Raw genomic sequence first — 26,568 nt, forward strand, 5'->3', positions numbered from 1 at the left:
GAGGAAGGGGCAGCCCTTAAGTCACCTGCAGGTAGTGAAATGGAGAAATGCCCCACTCCACAGTCCTCTCTTCCCAAAGGAGAACAACCACCACAGATGAGAACAGGACTCGCAGGCCATCCTACCCCTCTGCAAGTCAGAGGCTGAGCTCCTCCAGTCCCAGCCCTTAGTCTCTGCAGACACATCTCTTATGCTGCCTATGGAATTTAAATCGAGGTATGTGGGATAACTTCCTGTGACCACTAGCAGTGAAGTACCCCAACAAAGGGGCACAATTTCAGTTGCAGCTCAATACTATCTGCTCAGGTACATCCTGAAAACGCATCAGCTGGGCTCTCGGTTGTGTGGATGGGTAGAGTTTTGAGCAGCCTTCCTAGGTAGGGGGTGAGGGGCAGAGGGAAGTCCTGAAGAGATTGCTCCCTTTTGAAAACCTGTAATTTCTTTTCTGAAGTTCAGAAGTGGACGTTCCCTTTCTCTAATGATGATGGATGATAGATATTGCCCTGGGCAATAGGAGTGTGAGGCAAGTTAGTGTTAAGGAACTTCTCATCAAGTGAGCTGTAGATCACTGTGCAGGGAAGGCTCCAGCACTCTGCCAGGCTGACCCAGGCAGAGCACGTCTTCTTAGGAGAATATAACTAAAACTTCAGCATGATTTTATCCCTCCTTAGATGTCAGAGACACTATCCAGAAAAAAAAAGGCAAAAAAAAGAAAAATACTCATGCGTGAGGAGTGAGTTCTCTAATATAAACTCCAACAGAGATTGCTGTTTGTCTCAGCGTTTGGGTGTTTGAAAGTCTCCCATTTGGGCTTTCTGATCCCCAAGAAATGTTGTTTCTGCTGCGCTTTTTCCCTAGCGGAGGCGTTAACAAGTCTCTTCTCTTCTTGGCTATCCATTTTCACAAAACTTGCAGAAACTTGTTATCTCTGGGATAGCAACATCTTTGTCACACATGATTCATTTGAGGGAGAAGAAAGCAAAGCATAAAGGCTAAAAGGCATAAAAATTGAACTGTGGGCATGATTTCATTTTGTGGTAAGACGGGTGTTTGTTTTGGGGGGAGGCAGGGGGTTGGTTATGTTTTATTTTAAACGAATGCTCATACATATTACTGGCTAAGCAATGCCACCAGCAACAAAAGTTGGTGCAAGCATCACAGTGTCAGAAATTATAGATTAGTTTTCTAAGAATATAGATCTTCTCTTTTATTAATAGAAGCCAAGGTTCTCTTCTTCAATAAATGATAGGCAGAGAAATCAGGATAGACTTAAAGATTAATTATAGTCTCTAGGTCTCATTTTTCTTTGAGGAGAATAAGAAGAAATAAGTGACTCAATTTTTCATGTTTTTCTTGGTCCTCCTCTCCCTTAAATACCCTGTTCCTCCAAACCTGGGCAGCTGTAACCTTCCAATTTCCCAACACACAGCCAGCCTTGTCCTCAAAACTTACCAAGTGAAACGCCACATCATGTTTCTGAAAAGATGTTGGTATTCAAAGCGTGCATGAGCCTTGAGGAATGCTGGAGAAGAATCAAAAGCTCATTAAGAAGTAAACAACAAATGTGCAAATGGAAAGGTTTCTAATTTAATATTCATACTGTAAAGTAATTATATTATAACAAGTATTCTAATGGCTGTCCAGAAGATCATGTGTAACTTTTGCAAACCCTAAAAAAGGCTGGTTAAAGATTATGTATTTAAAACCTTAATCTCTTCTATGCAAGTTTCCATATGTTTCACTTTAATAGAGAGTATTCCTTTGGAACTAAGAATTGCTCATCTTTTCCAGATCTTCAGTGCAAGGCGGTGCAGCTAATATTAGGTTATAGGTTAGTATTTTATTCTGGCACTGCTGTTAAACCTAAAATTCACCTGATGTCACATCCCCACAGCGTGGCTTACAAACAATTTGGTTGCTCCTTTTTAGCGTGGCTGACATACACTAGAGAGCCACCTGTACTAAAAATATAGGAAAGGTAGTAATTACAACTGAGCAAAAGCAAATATCCATGACAATCCAGTAAATCTGAGAAATCCCACGAGGACAAAAGAACAAAAAGAAATTAAGGGGTAGCTCAATACTGAAATGAAATTTGAAAGATTCTGAAAATGCGCATAGGCAGGCTTAGAGCTGGGATAGAAATAGCTTTGCTGTCTGCCTTTCAAGAAATCCAAGGAAAGGTGCAGCTATAACTCTCCCTCATTGCCAACTCCAGTGCATCTGCGGAGATGGCAATATTTCTATGTAACACTTTCAGCTAAAATATTGCAGAAATAAAATAGAATTGTAGACTTCCAGGCTGGCACACATATGTTAGATCCCAAGACCTATATATACACATGCAAGAACAGCACTTGGAGACTTGCAGGCTGCCGCTCCTGCATCTCCCAAGGCACTATTGCTCCTTCAATAAATAGGAAGTTCTCTTATCACACAGCTCCCGGTGTCCCAAGCAGCTCTGTCCCAGAAAGCTTCGGAGAGCACTGGCAGGTGAATAAACCTTTACAGCTGATCCATGTCCCCGTCTCGGGGGCCTGCACCAAAGGAAGCTCCAGAGTTCATCTGTGCTGCAGAAATCCCTGTCTCCAAGCTGTTGCAGTTTAACCGAGAAGCCTCTAGGCCTGGGCTCCCTGCTGCTTGCGCTGGGCTGCTGCAGCAGTACCGTCCCTGGGCTGAATAGAAACGTCCCAAATCGCTTCTGGCTTCCTACAGCTGAATTTGAGAGTCTGAGTACTGTTTATCTGTTCTGTATCCAAAACTGCAAAGGTTTTATTTCGTGAATAGAAGGTCCCATATGGAAAATGCCAGAGGAGATTTTGTCACTGTGCAATCTAGAGGAGGCAAAAAAAAAAAAAAAAGTTATAGCCAGGTTTCCTCCATAAAACAGGACAAGAGAGGAAAAAAAACCAAGCAGCCACGTGTTGCCTTGGCTCAGTGATCTCCTTTAATAACAATTGTGGGACCAACATTTCCATATTCACTGGCAAAAGGAAACAATTAGCTAAAGTATCTCACACCATTTTGTTACACAGCCACTTCCAGGCCTGAGGCAGGAATGACAATCATGTCCAGCAACTGAAAGATTCACTTGTTAGCGGTATTCGTGTGTGTCAAAAGTGCTGAGATACAGCAAAAATGATTCACGGATATTCTGCCAGGAACCCACTTATCCGAGGGTTCATAACCAGTTGAAGCATTAGTCTTAATCATAATTGTGGAAAATAAAATCATTATCAATGTGTTACATATATTCACAGAACTTTTCTTGAATGCAGTAATGTCATAGGCTCTCGAAGAGGTTTTTTTTTTTGTAATTCAACAGTAATTTTTGTACAGCTTAAAAAGAGGTTTCTATGTATGAAGCTGAGGTCAGGCGACAGGGGAGCAGTGCAACCTAGGGGCACTCGGTGCATATGGACCGCACCGCCCAGTCACCTACCCCATCACACCTAGTTCCTTTATAAAAGGAAAGAGGGAGACTTTTAAATGGATATATTATTTGCAATAAGGAATAAATTTTCCAAAACCATATCCAGCGTTTGTAAGAGCCACCTTGATGTCATTCAGTAAAGAGGCTCCAGACTGATGTGCACTGACCACTGCAATTAAGATCACGGTGTGACTGTTGACCATTAAGTGCAAGGGTTTCATTTGTGAAGATGTAAAGGGTGTTGGTCAGGCACTGCCTGGGTAATCAATGTGCTGCTTTGTGTGAATGAGTGCTGAAGAAAACCATTGTATGTGCGATGAGTTTTCAGTGAACCCCAAGGAATAATTTAATGCATTATTTAAAATCCTCAAATTCAGAAGGAGAATATTAATTGTGTTTGATGCTGAAGCTTGAATATTGTACGAGTAGAGGGAAGCAGAACACTTGATTGTAGTGGAATTTCTTAGCATTTACTTTCACATACTTCAAAGTAATTTAAATAATTAGGTAAAGGTCACTGTCTCTGCCCTTTCTTCCAGGTGGCAGCGTCATCTAGTTTCAGCAGTTTCTGTGTAAACTGCGAACAAATTGTTGATTGTAACACATTTAAAATACTTCTTTAGATTAACAGTAATTCATAATTAATTTGATCCTTAATCAAATAACTGAATTCAGTGTGTGACCTATTTGCCATTGTGTATTTTCAGATCTGTATAATTAATACACTTCTATTTTTCCCATAAAGTAACATATAGTTATAACTAATGTGACCAGCACCCCTGCATTATCTCTTCTTTGAGGAATATATTCTTGGTCTCACTGGCAGAAAAGTAGGGAGTTCTTGTCTATAGAAAGAGGATGCAAAAAGTGCATGGCTTAGGGGCGATTAACTGTGCAGCACCTTAACCTGAGGCAATCACTGCACTTAGGCTATAAAAGCCGGCTGAGTGAATTGGATATGTGGAAAGCAGCAGAAATACCATCACAGTATCCTGCTCTGAAATCTGCCATGCTCCAGAATTAATGGCTGGGGCTGTCACTGCCCCCTGGAGCAGGGGCTTTGAAGAGGTGGATGTGAGCCCTGAGGAATATCACGCAGTGATTGCAGCTGCAGACCGGCCCGTGCACCGCCCGCCCTGGGCACAGCAGGCCCTTGTTAGAGGAGCAAAGGGCAGACACGGACTCCTTTGCATCTCCAGGGAATATTCTGCTCCAAAGGTCCTGAGCTAATAAGATCACTGTCACCAGCACACTGTTAATGGCGGGGTGCATGACTTAGCTCTCACAGGCCTCCAGTTTTCTTCTGCCCATTACTCAAATGAGTGCAAAAGAGCCCTTTTTGCTTTCTCTGGTACTTGACAGAGCACCTCGAAAACCTCCCCAGGTGCTCGACGAGCACCCCGCAAGGGGAGAGGCATTTCACCAAGGGCTGTGCAACCAGAGGCAGAGAGCGGATGGGTCCAAGCAAAGGACAAGGAAGCACAAAGCACCCTCCAGCAGCATGGTTGTGCTTCTTAATTCACGTCTGCTGCAGGGAATGGTCAGGCCTGGTGCATGATTTTTTGAGTGCGGGAAGCTTAGGCCATAGCAAAACTGGGGGTTTGAGCGATGGACAGAACATCACCGTGGAAGAGAAGCACAGCATTTCCCAGCGCTTGTTATGTCAAGTAACAAGTTGAAGCAAGCAGTGCCAAATTCCCTGCAGTTTCATGCTTCAGGTGTTAAAAGACTAGTTTAAATATACATTGCTGTACCATCTCCTGCTGTAATTGTTCTTTTCTATTATGTGTTTTCAGAATTGGGGAAATTATTGTCCTGGTCAAAACACTGAAACACAGACAGAATCCATGGACAGCATCACCTAAACACCCCATTATTTTTTAAGGCCTCATGAATCATCACTCTGATACAACATGCATCCCCAGCCACTGGATGTGTGTTGAGCATGTATAAATCAAGACGTTTTCATGCCAGATAAAGTGGAGTTTGAATTTTTTTATATTAGTATTCCCTTTGCAATATTTTTTCCTCTGCGTACTGAAAAACGCGTCAGAAGGGATTGCTGCTGCTACTGTTTTTTGTCTGTGCGGGATGGGGGTGCCCTCTAGTGCTCTGCCCACCACCGCCGAGTCTGAATTCAGAGCTTTGCTTGGAGGCAGCTCTTCCTTGCTAAATCCCACGGGACAGATACACGCTATCCTGGCAAAGAATATGCCCTTAGTAGTAGAGAAAAAATTGGCAAAATTTCTCCAAAGTTTCTCCAACAAGTGATTTTTATTTTTTCTTAAAATTCTTTGGGGAAAATAAAAATCCCCAATAAATTAAATACCACTGCCTAACTGGCTGACATATATGGATGTATGGACATTACTACCTGGCTGGGCCCCTAGGGTCACTAATGTATTCGTAAAACCCCTGTACCGAGGTACGCCTGCCTCAGTAGCTCGGCTTGCTCACAGGATCAGTGTGTGAGCGCAGACAGTATTTGTGAGCCAAGCTCTGTCCTGGTTGTGCTCACTGCGACAGGTCACAGAGGCACCTGCAGGATGCTGTCGAGTTAAAACCAGCTGGTTCCTAAGAGGTGTCCTGGAATTGTAACGCCACCCACAGCCCTACCACAGCCGGCAGAGAGTCCCTTTTGCAGAGTATTAAAGCTTCTCAGAGAACTCTTCTAAAGGGAACAATTCTTTATTGTCTGATTAAGGTAAATCTGGGCTGCTGTAGAAACGCGACAGCGTCTTGCCATATTTTTCGATGTTTCCATTAACTCTGTGATTTTTGCACAGTGTATTTTTATCTCATTGCTGCCTATTTTTAGCCACCCTTCTATTTGCAAGTGACACATAGTACGATAGCTGTCATTACAAGAACACCCGTGTCTGGCTTTTAGCTAATCATGTGCTGTCCCCGTAACATCAGCCTTTAATGTCTCTGTATAATACCTGGAGCTAAAAATACCCCCCTCTCCTACTTGCAATGTGAAGGCTGCTTAGTGCAGAAGCATCAGCTTGTTTTAACTTTTATAGTCACTAGAGGTAATGTTATATGTCAGGCCTGTCACCAGTATTTCACCCCAAAAGCTGCTCCCCAGTGATGGTCAGGAGACTGAACGCGTTGGCCTGCACACACGCTGCTGACTTTGATGGATCTTTTACTCTTTTAGTTCTGTACAAGAGTTCAGAACAAAACATATGAAAACATATATATAAAAACTTAAAGAATTACCTTGTTACCTAATTTATATTTATAGGGTGGGAGTTTATATGGGAGAAAACAGTGTTTATGTGTAGTGTAATTCTTTTGGGGGGTAACACTTGTATTAAGAACAGTAGGAAAAAAAGATGCATTTTGTCATGTTAAAGTGCTAGTGACAGTGGAGGAAATACTTTTGCTCAAGCCTGAGCTAAACTGGTCTTTCCCTTCTGTCTAGTCAGTTCTAGGAGTACCTTGGACACATTTGCAGTTGGATAGATTTCTAACGAAGAAATGAAGCTGAAAAGAATTTACACAGTACTGAAAATTCCAGAAGCATATATGGTTATAAAACTTCCTTGTTACTGAAATTAGCTTTCTTTTCCTTAAGCTGTCTTAGATTCTAAGTGTTGTTTGAGACAAAGGCCTCAGAGGAGTTGAAAGTGCACCCTGGGACTGCCTGATCTCTCCTCCTTTGCAGAAGAGGGATTGGATCTGTCCTTCTAAAGCAAAGTCAGTTGCAAGAAATCTCCATAGTCTGTAATTGGTCTCACTGTACCACTTGTGAGTATGTATGTGCAAACACATCATAGGTTTTTGCCCAAGATATGCTTTATTTGTTCTTGACAACGAACAACTGTTCCGTGAGAACAGTAATTTGTGCTTTTTCACAAAACCTCAGGAAAGAGGAATCTGAACAGGTTACCAGCACAGATCACTGCCAACACATAAACCTTCAGCTAATTGCTCGTCCGCCTCTTCGGGAGCCTAAGCAGTTCCCTCCCCAGCTCCCAGGCACAGCGCATCTGCCCAGGCAGCCTTGGAAAAAAAAGAGGAGGAGGCAATTAATTAACTTTCCCATCTGAAGCAGGACATTCAGGGAGATCTGCACAATGCTGGAGAAAAGACAGGTCAGAATGTAACCAAACAGACACTGCTTCAGCACAGAGCACAAGTGTCCAGGAGGTATTTATGACACCTTCAATGGCACTTCCCAGCACGTAGATGGTGACTTCATGTCTGTGAGCGCTGGAGCTGCTACAGCCAATGGTGCTGGTGCTAATGTGTCAGCCTGGCTGAGCTACAGCTTCAGAGCCTTTAAAATAAAACTGTCTTTATTCTGATTCTTCATAGATTAAATACTTTAGCTGCATTTCACAACATTTCTGTGTCTTTTAGAACAGCTAAGCATCCATCACTAAAAGGCTTTGTTACAGATCAGTCAGTAACCCCTGATGCTGCAGTTCTTCTGTGTTGTTTTCTTTTCTCTCTACACAAGGCAGAAATCTGGAGTTTCCATTTCAGCTTGATCCCCAAGACCCGAAGAAAAACCAAACCACCCCCTAATTCTTATAACTCGAGCAATCTTACCTTCTCAGATGTTTCCTTGCTTTTCTTTCCTTTTCTCTAATTAGCTTTCTGCCCTTCCTCAGATTGATTCTTGCGCAGTTGTTTGTAGTCACGGGCAAAGCACTGTCACTCTTGTTACGAGGGTTTTGTATTTGAAAACAAGTGTCAGAATTTGTGATTATTTCTCCCTAAACTTCAGTTGTTCCCATCAAAATTTATTTTATCTTTCATATCTGTGTATTATCTGTTTCTAACTATTATTTGCTGTTAGCAGCTGCTCTGTCCCTGTCCACGAGTTATTTTGCTTTCAGTTATGTTGAGCACACATGTGGGATTGATAGAGTTGCATGACAACTTGTGAAAAGGCTATCTATTGCTGTTGTGATTAATTAAGCTTTGAAAACTTCAAGAACTGAGGTCTGCTTTACAAGCTCGAGTATTTATAGTGGCTTTAACATAGCTGGAGTTTTACCCTGAAGGTGAACCTCAAACGAGTTTTGCAGCGTTGCCCAGAAGACCTAGAGAAACTCTAGTTCTAGAGGAACAGGGGTGGGAGAGACTCAAGTGGCAAAGATCCAGGCAGGGGCCCTTAAACAGTATTTCAAGGGATGTAAATTCAAGGGCTTCAGGGCTCCTGAGATAGTTTTCTAGGTGATGGTGGAGTAGGAGTTTCTCTGAGGGGGGTTATAGTGGAGCTGAAGGAAAAGCTGAAGTCGTTGCACCCAGGGTTCCTGTGATAGTGATGTTACTGGCTGCAAAGATGGGGCAGAGCAGCATTTTTGGACTTTTAACCATGTCCAGAGAATATCTGGTTTGTGATATTGAACCTGGACCAAATGCCTGAGTGTTTTAGCATCCAAGTCAGCATCTAGTGAGGTCACTGTGTAACTTACTTTTAGCAGGAATTTTTCTCTCTCTTAATAGATGCTACAAGTAAATATAAACATGCTGGACTGTGGTCTAGAGATCCAGGTAGCCTGTCTGATATCCAGTACCAAATGTTGAAGGTAACAATTTGAAAAACGATTTTAGAATGGCTTTGTTTCCCAACTGCTGCTTAACGTTGCACACATCATTCTTTTTAAGCATACGAAGAGAGACAAAGTAATGGTAAATCACAGAGTTTACAGCCACCAGCTTTTAAATGCCTGTTTTACTTGAAGAAATTCAACAAGAACCCAGAAGAGGGCACTGTTGGCTGCCTTAAGGCTTCAAGTTGCAAACAGCTTTTTCTGTTCGTGTCTTTGCCCAAATCTGCCACCTACAAGAAGACCCTTATTGCATTTGGCCAAGTAACTAGTGGGAGTACTGGGAGCCTTTGCTCAGTAGCATCTACACGTTACGGTAATGATGAATACAAGTGTTCCTGGTTAAGCCAGTTCTGGTCAATGATAAATAAATCTGTGTCCTAAACTCTGAATTACTCTGTTCGCAAATAGTGCTGAGCAGGTAGGAATCTAGCTAATGCTCTGGCTGTTTCAAATGGATAAAGCAGGAGTTCCCCACCTGTGCAAGCACTGGGTCCCAGTTTCACATGCCTTTTCATAACACATTTTGTGCTATGAAACTCAGCCAGGGATGGATGTCGATGATCTCCTGTTTACTGAGAAAAGAGCTCACCCAGGATCTCTCTTCTCCTTTATCCACAGCTGCCCCAGCTCGGGCAGGTGGACACTGTCAAACACTGGTAAGTTGAGAGCTGCATGATGCAGTTTCCATGCTCAATAATCCCAATTACAAATTTCCCTGAGTCTAAAGGAATTGTCAGATACCAAATACAAAACTGAACCTGCCTTCTCACAGGAAGGTTGTAAGCAAAGCTGAATTTTGGTCTCAGATTAATCGCTCAAATGGAGGATGAACTCTCAAGAAAGGTCCAAGTATATGAACGGAATTCAAAGCCTTTGCTGGATCCATGTCCCAAGAGATGCCTGTATGTGGGTGGAAAGGACAGGAGAAGTCTTTGCAAAGTGATCCAGATCAAAGAGCTCTCCCTTGCTGACAAATCTGGCTGCATAAAAGAAAACACCTCTCTCCAAAGTTCGGGCTTCTGAAGTTGTCTTTAGATCTGTGAAGTGAGTGTCAGTTGATTGATCAAATGCCTTTAGATCCCAGTGATGTCCAAGCCATCATCGTAACTTGCAGTACCTAGAGTTGCAAAGGGGAGCGTTTCCTTAGGTTTGCAGGGGGGAGAGGAGTGGATCCATCCCGGCAGGGCAGTGAGTGTCACAGCCAGCACCCTGCACTCAAATCTGAAATGTTCCTTTTATGAGCTGGCCCAGCCTCAGACGTTTCTTAGACAAATGCTACATTAAAAGCGTGATTTACCAGAGGCTGTACTTTTATCTTGAGATAAAAACTCCAACCCCTGTTCTGGAGATTATGAAAAGCGTTTAGCCATGGCGGGTTTCTCCTACAAACCTTGCTTGTTCTGAAATCACTGACTTTTCCTAGTACTGGTGGTCCTTTCACCCTGTCAGCATGCGGTGTGAATGACACAGGCATCTCCACCAGGCTGGGCAACATCTGTGTGCAGACCACCGCACAGCTCCTGCAGTCCCCGGGCTCTTTGGTGGTCTCTCTGCAGTGCCCTTCCCCTGCAGTACCTGCTGCCCCCCGTGTGCAGCTGTAGACTCCTTCCCAAGGCTATCCAGATGTATCGGAGCAGTTACCGCTCTTCCGTATGGCAGTATCTTACGAAGCAGGCTAAATGCCCTTACATATTTTTTTGTCTCTATTCTTTTTTTATTGTCCACATAAGAGGAAGGTAGATAAATTGTAAAAACAAGTGATTGCTCACAACAGCCTCATCAGCCCTTCTCTCGCCTACTTACAGCGCTCTATGAATCTTTGGTAAAGGACCTTTACATCCTCTGAAATGCCAAAGCCACAGAGGGAAGCCCAGTTTCGGATCTGATGTTCAGTGGCACAAGAAGCTGTACAGAATAAATCGATCATGCTACTAATGAGAATTGCATAGCGTCGGTGTAGCCAGAGGAGGGCATGCTTTCAAAACACCTCAAGTTTGAAGGCTTGAGGATACTCATGAAACAATTTGCCAGCACGTTTCATAGTGCTAGGTGGGCAAATGAGTCACTGAGGTGTGCAGGTAGCTGCCTTCAGCACGGGTGATATCTGTTATCATTCTAGTGAGCAGGAAAAACAGTGAACATGTGTGACTTGAGCCAAGGTTTTTGCTTGTATAGATGCTTTTTGACTTCTCGGTCCAGAGCACTGTGTCTGCAAGAGCTGCATGTTTCCCAAGTGCTATAAATATTTGTGCCTCATCTATATCTTTGCTCCTAAGAGATCACCTTCCTTTCAGAGGTGGTAATTTCTGCTATTGCATTTTAAAAGCATGCAAAAGAAATGTGGCATCTTTGGCATGGACATGGATAGTAGGTTTATAGTTTAATTCAAATAGGAAACAAGTGAAATGTGTGAAGAAAACACTTGAGAGAGAAAGGTGGAGAACACAAGAAGCTTTTGAAAGCTAGAGAGCAGCAGCGTTCCAGCAAAAACAAGCTGGAAAAGGGAATAATAAAGAGGGCAGTGTTAAATGGAAACCTAGCAGGATCACAGAAGTAAGTGAGCGTCTAAGATTAACAACACAGCTAAGAATTAATGAGCCAACAGTGCTTTCCTCAGTCTGCAGCAATAATGCATAATGCCTACGTGGATTGTCTCGTGTGCTCTCCTGCTCACCACACCTCATCTCCCACTGATGCAGAAACATTTTGCAAATCTATATTAAAACCATAAGAGAGAGAGTTTCATGGGCGATGTGTTAGGTCATTCCTACAGTGAAGGAACGGAAGCCAGATTTCACAGTCCCGAAGTTTGATGCTTCCCAGATGAGACCTTGAGCTGAGTCAACCCAGGCAAAAACCTAGATAGATGGGCAGTGTGAGGCAAGATGGGTATTTGGCATATTTGCATCCTCGCACCCTGTGGCTCTTTGATCACTGTTACTATTTGCAGAGGAAAATAGAGGCCTGAAGCCATTTCAATCTGCTGTGACAGTTTTTATTCTATAGGGGATTAGGTCTAGAAACTACAGATCTGCTGGACTGAAAAAAAGAGATGCAGCTGCACTCATCACCTGGGGTGCTTAATCTTTGAACTTTTTAATATCACAAAAAAGTTAAATAAAAAGATTTTTTAAAAAAATATTATTTAATGTGGCATGTGATAACCCTAAAGTCTTAAATGTAGTGAGCTTTAAAGAGAAAAGAAGTCTAAAAAACAACCTGAAAATGCCTCTCCAATAGAAATGACTGTGTGCTTGCTTACCTGGGTATAACTGACATACAGGTTGCTATGATGCCTTGGTTACTAGTAAAACACATCCAAACTGCTTGCAGTGCCATGTGTGAGTCTCAATGAAAAAATATATCTATGCTGTTTTAATATTGTCGATCACCTGCATTTCTCCCATCTGCATCAAAGTGTTTTCTTGCGTGCCAGCTTCCTTTTGCATCACGATTTTAAAAGTTTCCAAGCTTTTAAAAACATTTTGATATAACTTTTTCCTGTCTTCTCACTCTTAGAAATTCTGACAATTCTTTTTGTCAGAATTTACAGGGTTGTAAAGAATCTCATTCAAAGTAGATGCAGCAGTGCTTCAGCCCAGATATAACAGGGAGGATCAAAATGAGATGCGAAGGTTAAAGATGTATCTGAAACAGAGAGAGAACAAATACATTTATTCCAGGAGCTATCTTAGTTGGTACAATAGGTGACATTTTTGTATATCTGTAATCAAGGACTCTCTCCTGTTGCTGTTTAAGTCAGTCATAAATTTCTAGTGACTTGCATAGGAAAAATAAGAACCTTGTTGCATAATAGTGCTACGTAAAAAAGAAGAAACAAACCACTTCACAATATAGTAAACAAATCTGTTGTCGACTGTAGTCGACAACGCACCAGCAGATAGCTCATAGTGCTAAGAATGGCACCCCCAATTCAATTTCTGAAAATTCATGATGTTTAAGAGTGACTTGAGTTTTCCGTAACTCGGCGCCTTCCTCTGCCTCTGAGACTCAAGCCCAGAAGGACGAGGACAGACACCACCCAGCCACCCCTCTGCTCCACGCCAGATTCTCCTGAGTCCTTTCCCTTCTATCTTTCTTCCCAGCTCACGTTATAGATGCTCTGTAATGCGTACGCTGAAGTAATGGAAACTTTACAACCAAGCGAACGCAGGCAATTTCAGGTTACTGCCAACAGCAGAACAATTTACTAAGAAAAAGAATAATCAAAGTTACCACCAAAGTCTGCTCGATCAAAGCCTCTGCTGAGAAGTGCCCTTTGGTGGGAATGAAAACACGTATCGGAACAAGGTTTTCAAAGCATCTATTTGCATATTATTTGTTCTGCTGTTCCAGGAGCTCAATAGCGCTTGTACTCTAACCCTCCAGGGACTCTTATACGTGTAGGTTCCTCTGCTCATGGGTTATGTCTAAACCCAGGAGAACCATGGTGATAATCTACTCTGACCTGTTGCAAAACCTGGGACAGGAACCTTACCTTGTTTCTGTTTTAAGCTCCTACCTCCTACTCAGGAAGTATCATACAACCATTAATTTCTTTTCTGTGTGTGGGGACAGCTTATTTGATGATACTGTAACCTCAGGCTGCTTATTCTAGGAAGTGAAACAGGAGCTGGAGTGCAATCCTTGCTGTGCAATCTCAATAGAAGCTGAAACTATAGACTTCAAGGGAGGTAAGATTCCATCTCCAACCTTAGAAAGCCTCACAAATTAATCACCGTTCACATTTGCTCTTGTTAAAGGTTAGAATAATCCATTCCTTTCTATTGCTGCAACCCAGACTACTGTTATCACTCCTAAAACCTATTAGATTTCAAAATATGATTAAGTGGGTTCTTGAGGAAAGCCAGGGTGGGGGAAAATCGTGTGGTTTTTTTTTTCTCCTGAAAGGTTAAAATTTTCATCCGAGTATCAAGCCACACAGCTTATACCATCATAAAATAGATTAATTTCTATATGATACCCAGAGGCATTACATATTAACAAAACCCATTGAACCCTAGATTTTAATAAACACTAAACTACTGAGCTTGTTAAAAGAATTTCATTTAATCATGAATGATTCCAACTTGGCGAGAGAAGTATCCCAGTGTTTCAACCTGTCTTTTTCAAAACTGTTGCCATCACGCATAGTGCCTTGTTGAATCAGCTGCAAGGAGCCATGAAGAGGACAGCAGCTCTGTCTCATTAGAGACTGCAGTCGTTTGAAATAGGATTTAACTATGAATCTGAAGAAAAGCAGAAGGGGTCAAAATTTCTGAACGAATACTCATGCATTTGTACGTTTTGCTCCAACAAAAAGGAACTGGTTTAATTCATGGCTTTGTTTTGTACTCGTGGATTTTATTATCCAAGGAAATCCAGACTAAGTGACCCAGGCGTGGTGAGAGTTATGAGTGAAGCGGGTGGGAGATAGTGCTGTCACCTTGCATCACGTGCCATGGGAACGCACGCCCCCCTTCGTCAGCTGATGCTGGCAACACAGAGTTACTGTAATACACCTGGCTCTTAATTGCATGAGGCTTTTTGCCCTTTTTTTTTTATTATGGTAGCGTTTACATCATTTGAGCATTCTGAGAATGTGATATTTGCACAGTTCTAGGCTAAAGCTTTTACTTGAGGTTGATGTTATTCAGCATTTTTTTTTTAAACTACTTCAAAAATAGGAATGAAGACTATTGAGCTAGGGGGAAGAGGAGAAGCTGTTTAACCAGCATCTCTAATATATTCACAAACTGCAGGACAGCTTCCAGAAAGAAATCGTCCTGTGTCGCGGGACGCTAGATGAAAGGACAAGATCAGGAGCATTGCTTAGGCTATCCAATGCCTTCCTTAGGAGTCCATTGGCCTCCCTCCAAGGAAACTCAGCCAGCTGTTTCATCTCAAGGCCAATTTAATGCTCAGAACAAACTGGGGTTTGAAGTATTCTCGGAACAGGGGTAACATGAGAGGATTGAGTGCGTTACCAGCACCATTGCCAAACGCTGAGAACAAGCTGCATGCTGCTCAGCATGCGTGTTTGAAGGCGCTGTGGAAAGGTTGTGCTGCTCCTCTAAGATTCCCTTACGTGACAAGACATTTCACTGTGCAGAAAGGCACAACGCTGTGGTATAAGGGAAACAAAAAGGAAAAGAGAGAAAGCAATTTACGCTGTCTCTGCTGTTTGAGTCCTGCTGTGGTACTTCAGCTAAGCTTCTGTTCTGGAGAACAATTGTCTTGAAAGTACCGTATAAGGCAAAATTACAACTATTAAATATTAAGTATGTAATTTCCATTTACTGTACCTTATATCTGTTCTCACGGATAAGCATGTCCCTTTGCTGCCTGTCCACCAAGCCATATATTTAATTTCTTTAAAATATTCAGAGTTTAGGCTATTCTGTTACTTACTAAGTTGTTTATTTTGATGTAGGTTATGCATCATCAGAGGGTGTATTTTATCACTGCTTCAGAACTTGTTTGATACTGTTTGTCTGGCATATCTGCCCCTCAATAAGACATCTGCAGCACAGGCTACTATAAATCATGGACAGAAAAGCAGAATCGGGGACAGTTTCTCTAAGACTAGTAACGCTGAAACCCTCTACGTGCAGGTTTTAGATGAAGATGTATTTCTAAATGAAGGCAAAATTTTGTTACTTCTGAAATGCAATGAGAACACTTGATAGGAATTCAGTGTATGTTTATTCCATGGCTCTAACCCTTTACATTAACATTAACCCCCAGGCATCTCATAAGTGCATAATGTTTTAGGGCATGCATGTGGCCATGAGCCAAAAGCTACGCTGAATTATGAATCAAAAAACTCCAGCCAGTGTGTCATTATTAATCTCTAATTCCCCATCTGCATGGTATAACAGTTAAGGAACCCTGCGTTCAGAAATAGCATTTGACAAGCTAAAGAAAAATGCATGTCAGCAGTGGTAATGAGAGAGGTAGGCTGAAGAGTGAAAGGATCTTGCACAGGTAAGAAGCATGCAAAAATGTTTTAGCAGAATAAATGTGCATGAAAGCTTCTAACGCACCAGTGCTGGAGGCAGAAATCTCTGCATTTCAACCTCATGAAGTGATTTGGATGCTAAAACAAAATGGCATTTAATAGCCACTTCGCATAAGTGTTAATGACCGTGCAGGGTTCAAAAAAAAAATGGGAAGCATGGTCTATTCATCTGGTATAATATGTTACAGTGCAGTAACTTTCACAGTAGGCTGTGCTCCAAGAATGTCAAAATCCATCGTTTTGTCACCAGAATGTTACCATCCACTAATCTCAAACCCAAAAGGCATAATCAGAACTGTATCCAAGAAGAAAAATCCAAAATTTTTTAGTAAATGCCTGTCAAGTATTTAAGGCTTGAGGGGTGGGACACTGTCATTTAATCCACACTTCAAAGTGTACACACAGCTGATATAACGGCAAATACATTGAAGAAAGCTCCTCAGGTCATAGAATCATAGAATGGTTTGGGTTGGAGGGACTTTCAGAGGTCATCCAGTCCAACCCCCCTGCAGTGAGCAGGGACAGCTTCAACTAGATCTCCTTTTCCTTTTTGCAACAGCTCTGTAAATTGCTGAAGGATGCTAGTTGTGCTGCTACCTGCTGTAATCTGTGTGGAGGAGAACACGTATTAAGTTGAAGCTGCTGCATTTGGGAAAATAAAAACAAACATGTAAATAGGCACTTGGAGAGCTTTGGAGAGGAGCCTTCCAGAGAAGCCCCATGTGCAGATGTTGCTGCCCTCCACCTGTATCTGCCGTTTTACTTGTGTGATCATGCTGACAACTCAATAAAGCACCAAGCACAACCTGGCTGCCAGCAGGACCCACCTCGCATGCTTCCTCTTTGGGGAGTGTTGAGGATCTCACCTTGAAGCCAGCCTCGGAGGCACTCTTAGGTACCAATGTGTCAGTCACTATAATGGCAAACATTCCCATAGAGTTATTTCTTGTCCAGTCCTGGGCTGCCCTTCCATTTTTTTCTTCTCTGTAATTAAGCTCAGTTTTAGCCGCTGCAGCTCAAACAGCAACTGTCCTTTACAAGATTACACCAAAAAATTATTTAACATTGTATTACACTGAGCAGACAAAGAGTGACACTAAAAACAGGCAAGTATGCAAACATTTCAGTAGGCAGGTAATCATTGTAGCCAGAAGAGTATATTTGCTAGAACTTCTGCAAATATTTAGTGATTTAAAGGTTGCTGCTGTTATTGTACAGACTTGTAATGTCTTACCAAACTATACTCTCCTAGCCTGAAAGCTAATTATTTCTTTTGCAGTGGTCATGGATGCCAAAACTTAGCTTGTATGTGTCGGTCCTCTGCAGTTATGGGCGGTCTTTTTTGTAGCAAGTGTCTCAAAGCTCTTTACGAATGATGGATGACATTTTAGTCCAAGTCAAAAAACGGCTCCAGAAGCTCTAGGACACTCAACACAAGCCCTCCATCAGGTAGGATTTGTACCATGACTTTTTCTAAGTAATCTAATTCTAACCATTGAAACAGCACCTGTCATAATTCTGTGTGATAGGAAAAGAAATAGAACATTTTACTCTCAAATTCTGTTTCTGGCTGCCTATAATGACTAATTCCTATTTGCATCTACAGTAATGCCAATGTGCCTCCACATATAAATCAGACATGCAGCAGTCTTCTGATTCAGCATGCTAATAAGAAAACTGATTATTTCAAATTTATAAGTAAGCCTTGGGATTCCTATCCCTACACCCCCAATTCCTTTTTCAAAACAAATTCTGATGACATAGATCCTCTACGTCAAAAGTTGTCCTGCAGCGAGACCTTCCATGAAAGGTGACAATTTCAAATCCATTTGTCTCAAATAAAAGTAATATCTCATAGAAAGTTGGTGCAACACTTAAAATTAAAATACATCTATTACCTCTCCCACTAGGTGGTTTTTTAAAGCTTTTTTTGTTGTTTTTTTGACAATGCAGACACCTCAGCTGCCTTCAGTAAAACAGCTTCTGAAGAGTGGTCAGCTGGAGGTAACACTAGGCTTGTCTCAGGTTTATCTCATGATGTTATAGTGACCAAAGGTTCCTTGCACCTGGAAGTTCTACAGCCAGCACCCCAAAGGTGGTATTACAGGTCTAAGAAAGACAAGGAGCTAGTTCTGGCTCAGCTGCACTGGAGCATACCAGAGTTGCTCCATTAGTGTTAATACACTTGCATCCATTGGGAACTGGTGTGAGAAGAAAATAAACATGTGGGTTATCTCTTTGCCACGGCCCTTTCATTTGTAATGACTGAGTTGTCATGAAGCTCTTCCTACAGCTTGTTTTCCACTGAAGATTAATACTGAGTAACAGGGTTCAAGAGAGAAGATTTTTATCCCCCCTTTGTAAGGCCTGCAGTGCTACTGGAATATTTTTCCAAATTGTGTAATCTACAGGAAGCAGCATGGATGATTAGAAAGGGCACCAGAATTAGGAACTCTGCTAATGAGGTTCACACTGGTCTCTTGTATAATAGAAGGGTCATTTCAGTTCACTGCCCCTGCTTCTTGATCCAGATGGTCTCACTTGGGGATGCTCCTTGCCTTCTTTCAGTTCAGAGTCTGTTTCTCCTATTCTGAATCTCTCTCTCCTTGTCCTTGTTATGGTTTAAGCCATACAAAGGATAATTTCTAAAATAATTTAAGAATCAAGCTCCCTGGAATGGGAAGATATTTGGGGATTTAAGAAATAATTTAAAATTAAATTCAAATAGGTTGCCTTTCTGTTTTCTGAGCTATTAGAAGTTACTGGTACAGAGCTGGGGGAATCTAAGCAATGTAGAAGATAGAAATTTGCATTTTAAAATAATGACAGCTAGGATTCTCAGGGGGGCTAGGGAACACAGACTTTAAAGGAAAGTAAGAAATATTTCAACGCCTAAGAAATGTTGCAAGAACTGACAATTCAAAAACGAGACTGTGCTTTTCCAAGAAACTGTGCACGCTTTCTGTTTCTTTTCTAAAGACATTTCTGTGTTTTCCTTGTGCTTTTACTCTCAGAGACCAAAAGCATGCTGTAGATTAACACCTGAGTCTTCCTAAAGAGCTAGTTGCAAATGGGAAGTCGCCCTCCTCCACGTTTCCCATGCACCAGCACTTCTTGTGAGGCTGCAGGTGAGTCATTTCGCTTGAGGCCACCCTGTTTGGCAGCAGATAGACATTAAATCAGCCTAAGGCCAAACTGAAGCCTTAGCAACCAGTGGCTGCTCACACCGATAAATTCCAGCAAAGGTTTCTCATACTCCCAAAGCTCTCTTCCCACTGAGAAGTCTGCTGGGTTTTTATTCTGCTTTGTTTTCCAGGTGGCCTTTATACAACTCTGAAGCTGTTAGTCAAAAGTTTTAAGAGAGCCTTATTCTCATAGAAATCAGCTGCAGGTCAGCAGTGAGTCTTACCGACTCATCGCTCTCTATGACACCCCTTTCATAGCCACATATGTGACTGTGGATGCCCAGCGTCAATGGCAATCTATTTTCAAGACATGAAAATATGACATTTCTTGAAAAGGGATCAACCCATGATCATTTGGATATGCTCTCTTCTTTTCAGTAACAGTAAGGAATTGAAAAAAATCAGTGCTGAATAGATGGCTACAGTAGCTGTTTCATGTTGAGACAAAATAACTTCACCTACTGTTCTCTTCTGTTTAAAACTGAAATGTGGGTTGGATTTCATCAGTAACAACAAGTAAATAAAGTGTCACAACTATTCATATGTGCAGGCAAAGAGGGAGGAGAGATGAGTGTCAAGCAGAAGACTGGACTTTAACAGCTCCAGATAAATTAAACATAAAATACAGCTTTCTGTCTTGGGTCACTATGTAGGTAAATAATAAATACAGAAAGGTTTATGTAGTTTCACATCCATCAGTGGCAGATGGCATCAAAGGTTTTGACGAGGCATCAAAGTTCCAGCTGTGCCAAGGGCAGTTAATGATAGCATTAAATTTGTCTCCTTTTCTTGAAAACCGGAGAACTTTGATGGCTGAAAGACCACAATATTCTTTAGGGTGTAAGGAAACCAAGACTGGCAGAGCACCAGTCGCACACATTAATTTGGGTTGGTGCAGTTCTCACAAATTCAAGGAGATTCCTCAGCCTCCCCACCCAATGCACAGGGATCCATGTACATGTGTGTATAATCCCTTAAATTTAACAAAGGCAAGTGCCGCGTTTTGCCCCTGGGGCGCGGCAGCCCTGGCTGTACAGACGCCTGGGGAGCAGCTCTGCAGAGGGACCTGGGGGCTCTGGTCGATGGCAAGCTGAACGTGAGCCAACAGCGTGCCCTGGCAGCCCCGAGGGGCAGCCGTGCCCTGGGGGGCACCGAGCCCCGCATCGCAGCCGGGCGAGGGAGGGGATTGTCCCGCTCTGCCCCGCGCTGGGGCGGCCTCACCTCGAGGGCTGCGGGCAGGGTTGGGCGCCGCAGGACATTAAGGGTATAAAGCTACTACAAAGAGTCCAGAGAAGGGCCACGAAGTTGGTGAAGGGTTTAGAGGGGAAACGGTACGAGGAGCGGCTGAAGTCCCGTGGTTTGTTCAGCCTGGAGCAGAGGAGGCCGAGGGCAGCCCTCATGGGCTCTGCAGCCCCCTCCCAAGGGGAGGAGGAGGGGCAGGGCTGGTCTCTGCTCCCTGGTGACCAACGCCAGGACCCGAGGGAACGGCAGGGAGATGTGCCAGGGGAGGGTGAGGCTGGGCATTAGGGAAAGGTCCTTCCCCCAGAGGGTGGTGGAGCCCTGGCACAGGCTCCCCAGGGAGGCATCACGGCACCAGCCTGGCCATATTCCAGAAGCTCTTGGACAAGGCCCTCAGAGCCACGGTGTGAATTTGGGGCTGCCCTGTGCAGGGACAGGAGTTGGGCTCGGTGAGCCTTGCAGGTCCCTTCCAGCTCAGGACATTCTATGATTCTATGATAACTTAATAGGGTGGGCTTTTAGCAAAATAGTGTGGTGAACTGTAGAAAGAAAAACTCCTGGGTACTAAGAAAGTGCTGAGAAGCCTTACTGTTTTCTCTGTGGCCATCTCACAGGAAGCTCTCAGCACTTTTCATCTGATTCTGTATTTTGAATCCCTGAAGACTTCATCAGCACCAAAAAAAAGAAAAGTTCCACTGCTTTTTTGCATGAGAGTCTCTGAGGGATACAGAGTCTCTGCAAATTAAAAAGCAGAACTCCTTTGTCAAAAAATGGTCCAGAAAGTTAATACCTTTATCTCCACCCACAGAGTACTCAATATCTCTAAAAACTTTTTTTTGATTTATTTTTAAATGAAGCTATACATTGTGAAAGACTCTCTTTTTTTGCATGTGCATAAGGCTTTTTCTGTTGGTTGAATTTACCGTGCATAACCTTTCTTTCACATAATAAACTCCCCGAAGAGAACAGGTCTTGTGTTTGCAACCTTCAGTGCCACCAGCCAATTGAAGGGTAACTTTGTTCTTGAGAGAGAGGCTTCTTGGTCTGTTTAGCTGTAGATATTCCCAATGTGACAAAAGAAGAAAGGGCTGGGCAGACAAGTTCAATAGGTTGTATTATAATGTCAGAGAACATATCACATCGACCTCAGGGAAATGTCGGCAGCATAAACTGCAGATCTAAAAAACAAAAATAGGTCTTGCTCTAAATTACCTAGGGTCAAATAAAGACAAATTAGGCTCTAGTCATTTCCGGCAGTCAGCTGTGGTGTATCAATGGCTGGGTTAGCAGAAGAGGTCTTTACCTAACTCAGGAGTCACTGTACCCAAGAACTGCAACTGAATGCGAATTTCAATTCAGATTCAAAAAATGCACCTCTGGTTTTTTAACAGATCACTAAAACCTTACATTAAAACACCAGTACATTAAGGTCTTGCAACTAGTTAGAGGTAGCGGACCAAAGGGTCAAGTTATTCTCCACTTGTTGCAGCCTACAGAAATTTCTCTCTGAGTTCTCAGCAGTGACAGGTTCACTTGCTGAATTTGGTATAAGAGGATAGATAGTTCAGTGACAAGGATTTAGGGAGCATCTACCTAAAGGGTTCAGACAGACCCAAACACGCGCTATGCTCCAAGCTGCCAGGACGAGCTCTCTGGCAAAGCTAGACTTGGGGCTAAGACTTAGTAAATATATCCTGGCTCTCACTGGGGGCAGAATGCTGTGCTTAGAGTAGCTGCCTGGCTTCTGACCTCCAGCAGCCTCACATCTTGCTGGCCTGAGGGAAGAAAGAGCTCAGATTAGTCCCTGCAAAGACGTCCCCAGGGAAATGGATTTAAGTCCACTGGGAACTTAAAAAAGTTTCTTAAGCACTCGAGAAAATACCTGCTAGGCTTCTCTCTTTGCAAATGTAAACAATTTAATAATCTGATTCCTAGTTCCTTGCTTACTCTTTCTCAGTCCCAGTTTTCCTTTAAAGTGGGGAAGTCCTGTCCTCATCAAGCATTTAAAAAAAGGAGTTCAGCTAATGTAATAAACCAGGGCTTGCAGAGGAGTTCATAAGGGAGAACATACTGATACAAATATTATACCCTGATTAAGCTGTCTTTCAAATACAATTCTGAATTGCAAGTTAATATTCAAGAGCAGTATATGAAGATGTACAATTTCCACATACAGCAGATATGACAATGTTGCACAAGGCTCCAATATCTTTATTTCCATCCTACAAAAATCTCTATAGTACATACTACTCAGTACTTGCTCACACAAACAGTGAGGTTTAAGTTCATATAGCTGTTTCTGTGAAGGCAGATCAAAAGAACTGAGCCAACAGGCCTCAAGCTGCGTCAGGGGAGGTTTAGGTTGGATATTAGGAAAAATGTCTTTACTGCAAGAGCAGTCAGGCACTGGCACAGGCTGCCCGGAGAGGTGGGGGAGTCACCGTCCCTGGGGGTGTTCAAAAAACGTGTAGATGTGGCACTTCAGGGCATGGTTTAGGAAGCCTGGGGGTGTTGGGCTGCCGATTGGACTTGATGATCTTAGAGGTCTCTTCCAACCTTAATGATTCTATGATTCTAACTGAAGGTGAATCAGCTGTGCCGTTCCTGACCACCACAGTATGAGGGATGAAGTAGAAATACAGATTTCAGCGAGGATGGCCTCTATTTTTCTGCCATCAAGATTTACCTTGGTTGATCCAGAAATACTAAAGACATTGTAAAAAATTTGAGATCAATATTTTAACTGTTATATGAAGTTAGTTTACAAATTGCCTGCTAAAGTTGTGTGGCCCACTAAAGATTGCTTTTATTTGCAAGTGAAATATATTGTATACCTCCCTTTGCCAGCACTGGAGTGCCTATGGCTCTCTGCTTTCAGGCTGTTGTCACAGAGGCCAATCACTGGAAGGTAGCTTTTCAGGTCACAAGTTATTTTTCATCGAACTGAAAAATCTGCCCTCTCAGGTGGTTGACGTATAGCTGGATCTGAACTTATATTTCCAGTTGCATAATGAGGACAGTGCTTGAGCAGCAAATAACACCAGGCAGAATGACTTGCTGCAAAAAATATTAGGTCATGGTGATTCTCTCATCCTGCCCGAGGACACGTCTCAGCTGAGGTTTTTCAAGTTAGAAAGTTCAAGAATTTGTTTCCATGACTTAAAAGGTCTCTACGGCAAATTCAAACAACGGGAAATGTATTTGGTAGGTTGCAGTTGCCTGTTGGTGTCCTGAGCTTAAAGAAATGTGTTTTATATTACCTGGGCTTTTCTTCCTTCCCGGTGTTCTATGAGATTTTTTTCTCTGCACTCTTGCTTTAGGGATATAATCAGCGTAGGTGTTTGGATCGGATGCTCTATGCATTACATAAACTCTCTGGTCATCTGACTAATAACAGAGAATGTCCAGGCAAGACCACTCCTGCCAGGATGTATGCTGGGATACACACAGCCTGTACGGCTACAGCTCGGGGGCAAACATCTAATCTCACCGTTCTCTTATGTTCAAGGAGACAACTAGAAACAGTGTGTAAAATAGCTACCCAGGAAGAAGTGGGAAAGATGGCAGTAAGGCCATAGGGTTATTTGTTGTGAGAATTTAAAGGTGTGGGTGCTGGAAAGTAATGAAGGGAGCATTTTGCATCCCCAGGCTGGATCCCATTAGAAAGAATCACTATTTCCTATCGCTGGTAGAAAGGGAAACCAAGGCCCTGGAAATAAAGGGAGCAAGGACTAGAGGGGACCAGATTTGGGACTGTCCAGCTCTACAAACTTTAGTGCATGACCCTGACAAGGCCTTAAACATACAAGGTAAGTATTTATGAGTGACTAGAAGTTTGCTTTGCCTTGAGGGCATCGCTACAGACAGTTCAGTGCTGTCCCTTGGCAGAAGGTGGCTTTGTACCTCTAAGGCATCCTTGCAGGGCAGGTTCCACATGGGCAAACAACCAGGGCGGGAAAGGACCTGATGCGGTCTCTACTGCAGAATACACGGTGGTGGAGCAAATATATACTTTATATAGCTTGAGAGTTCAAGCTTGTTCAAAGAATTATCTGATCCTATTTTACCTTCCTCCAGCTTCCCAATGGGATACCTTTTTCAGTCAGACGCAGAGATGTGCATTTCTAGACTGCAGTGGGCCCGTCCCTGGAATGAGGTCTGCATGCTGACCTTTCTGTAACTGCATCGTTTTTGTGGGACTTGCTGCAGATTGCAGCAGGCAGCAAACAGTTTTAGTCAAAGCTTTCAAATACTGTAATTTGATGTTACAGATGGTGGTGTGTGATGCTATTTTGACTTCACCGTTTTACTGGTTTATGCTCTTTTTGAAAATTAAGTACATAATGTGAAAAAAATGCCATGAAATCATTGAGATATTTCCTTACAAGGCCAAAATATAAGCAAAATGTGGAATGAAAAAAGTTGCTGGAGATGTCTTTTGTTACCTGAGAACTACAGTTTTCTAATAAATATAATATTCCTTGTTGAAGAAGATATATATTTATTAAAAAGAGCCATTGTTTGCTTTTCAAGGTAATGTTTTGGACTTTTGTTTGCTTCTTAAGATGAATGAATAATGCATATTTACACTCACTGTATATAAAGCTGCATTATCTTTCATTACTCTTGCAGCCTTTCTAGGGTGTTAGGTTAGGAAGTATATTGTAATTAAAAACAAGGAGCTAGCTTAAAAAAATAGTTATCCATTGCTGTGCCTGGGAAAGAAACATTATTTCCTTTGTGACAAAAGAATAATAACCCTGGCAGATGGGTTGCTGCAGAGCTGGAAGAAAAGCTCTGTTAGAGTGGGACTGACAAAGCCGTCTGTGCAGAACAGGAAGCCCTGCCGTGGAGGTAATAAAAAAGACACTATTTCAGTTCAACTATTTCCAAATAATCCATACTTTAAGTTTGCCTTCTAGGTTGCTAGGTAAATATCACGGTGCTAAGATATTAATGACTCTTGTAGTTCACAGAAATGACCTTGTTGTTACCTTAGCAAAGACTACTTGACACGTAAAGTTGTGTTGAACACAAAGCTTTAATATATCCTGTTTTGGATGTACTTAGACATCCTCTGTTTGCTTTGCCTGGCTTCTTTTTTAGCAGACTGCCATTGTTAGAGGGACATTAATTAATATATCATTGAGCCTGGACTTTGCCAGGTCTTTTAATCTCTGGAGAGAGGTGCTACCTCTTCCCTGTGAAGAGCTGTCCAGATGGCTTTGATGTCCCATCAACTTCAGCTTATCATGAGTGATCCCACCTGAAGGCAACAGAGAAAGCTCCACTAATGCCCCTGCACTGTGAACAAGGTACACAGGTTATCAAGGAAAATATTTCTTTAAAATATTTAGTTCTGTAAAACTCATCTTTACTTTTACCCCATTACAATCGGCAATAAGACTTCCAATTTTTCAGTAAGAACTGGATCAAAGCTGAAATAACTGGCACAAGGGAGACTAAAAGATAAGCACAACTCTGCAAGCCACACAAATGTGGTGTCCCCACATACCAGAGCAGCTGCCCTAAGCGGGGCTTTATTCCTGGATGTGTCCTTTCTCCCACGTAGGTCTACCAAACCTGCAAAGTCTGTGCTACAGTATAGTCAAATTAGCTTAAATTGTAGCTGTAATACCAGAGTTGGGCTTGCTGCAGTACTGTGGGAGTCTGTATCAGCTGTAATATCAGTAAAGAATTGAGTATCTAGGCCTGTTCTCTCAGCTGAATTGCTGCCAGCAGCTGAGGTAGTGGGCATTAACCCAGCGCAGGTCCAAGTAAGTTACATTGCAGTCACAGCCACGACAGCTATAGACGCGTCCCACCGATACAGAAAGAGACAAAATGTTCCTCTATTTACAGAGTAAAATGAGTCTTTAAGGATTATCTGGAGCAAACTTCTCAATAGCTCCTCAAGGGAGTTGTTTCAATTCGACTTCTGTTTTGTTGACTATTCAATGTTACCCAATCTCTTCCTCTCTTAAAATGAATTAATGGATTTCCCACCAATCATTCCCTTTCTTTTTTGTTTTCCCTTTCCTTCGCAGTGGTTTTCAGCTACTTTTGGAGGGGAGGAAGTGGTACAAAGTTGAGTATTATTGGTTCCTCTGGCCTCTT

The sequence above is a fragment of the Phalacrocorax carbo genome, chromosome 8 (assembly GCF_963921805.1).
Source record: "Phalacrocorax carbo chromosome 8, bPhaCar2.1, whole genome shotgun sequence".
Taxonomy (NCBI): Eukaryota; Metazoa; Chordata; class Aves; order Suliformes; family Phalacrocoracidae; genus Phalacrocorax; species Phalacrocorax carbo.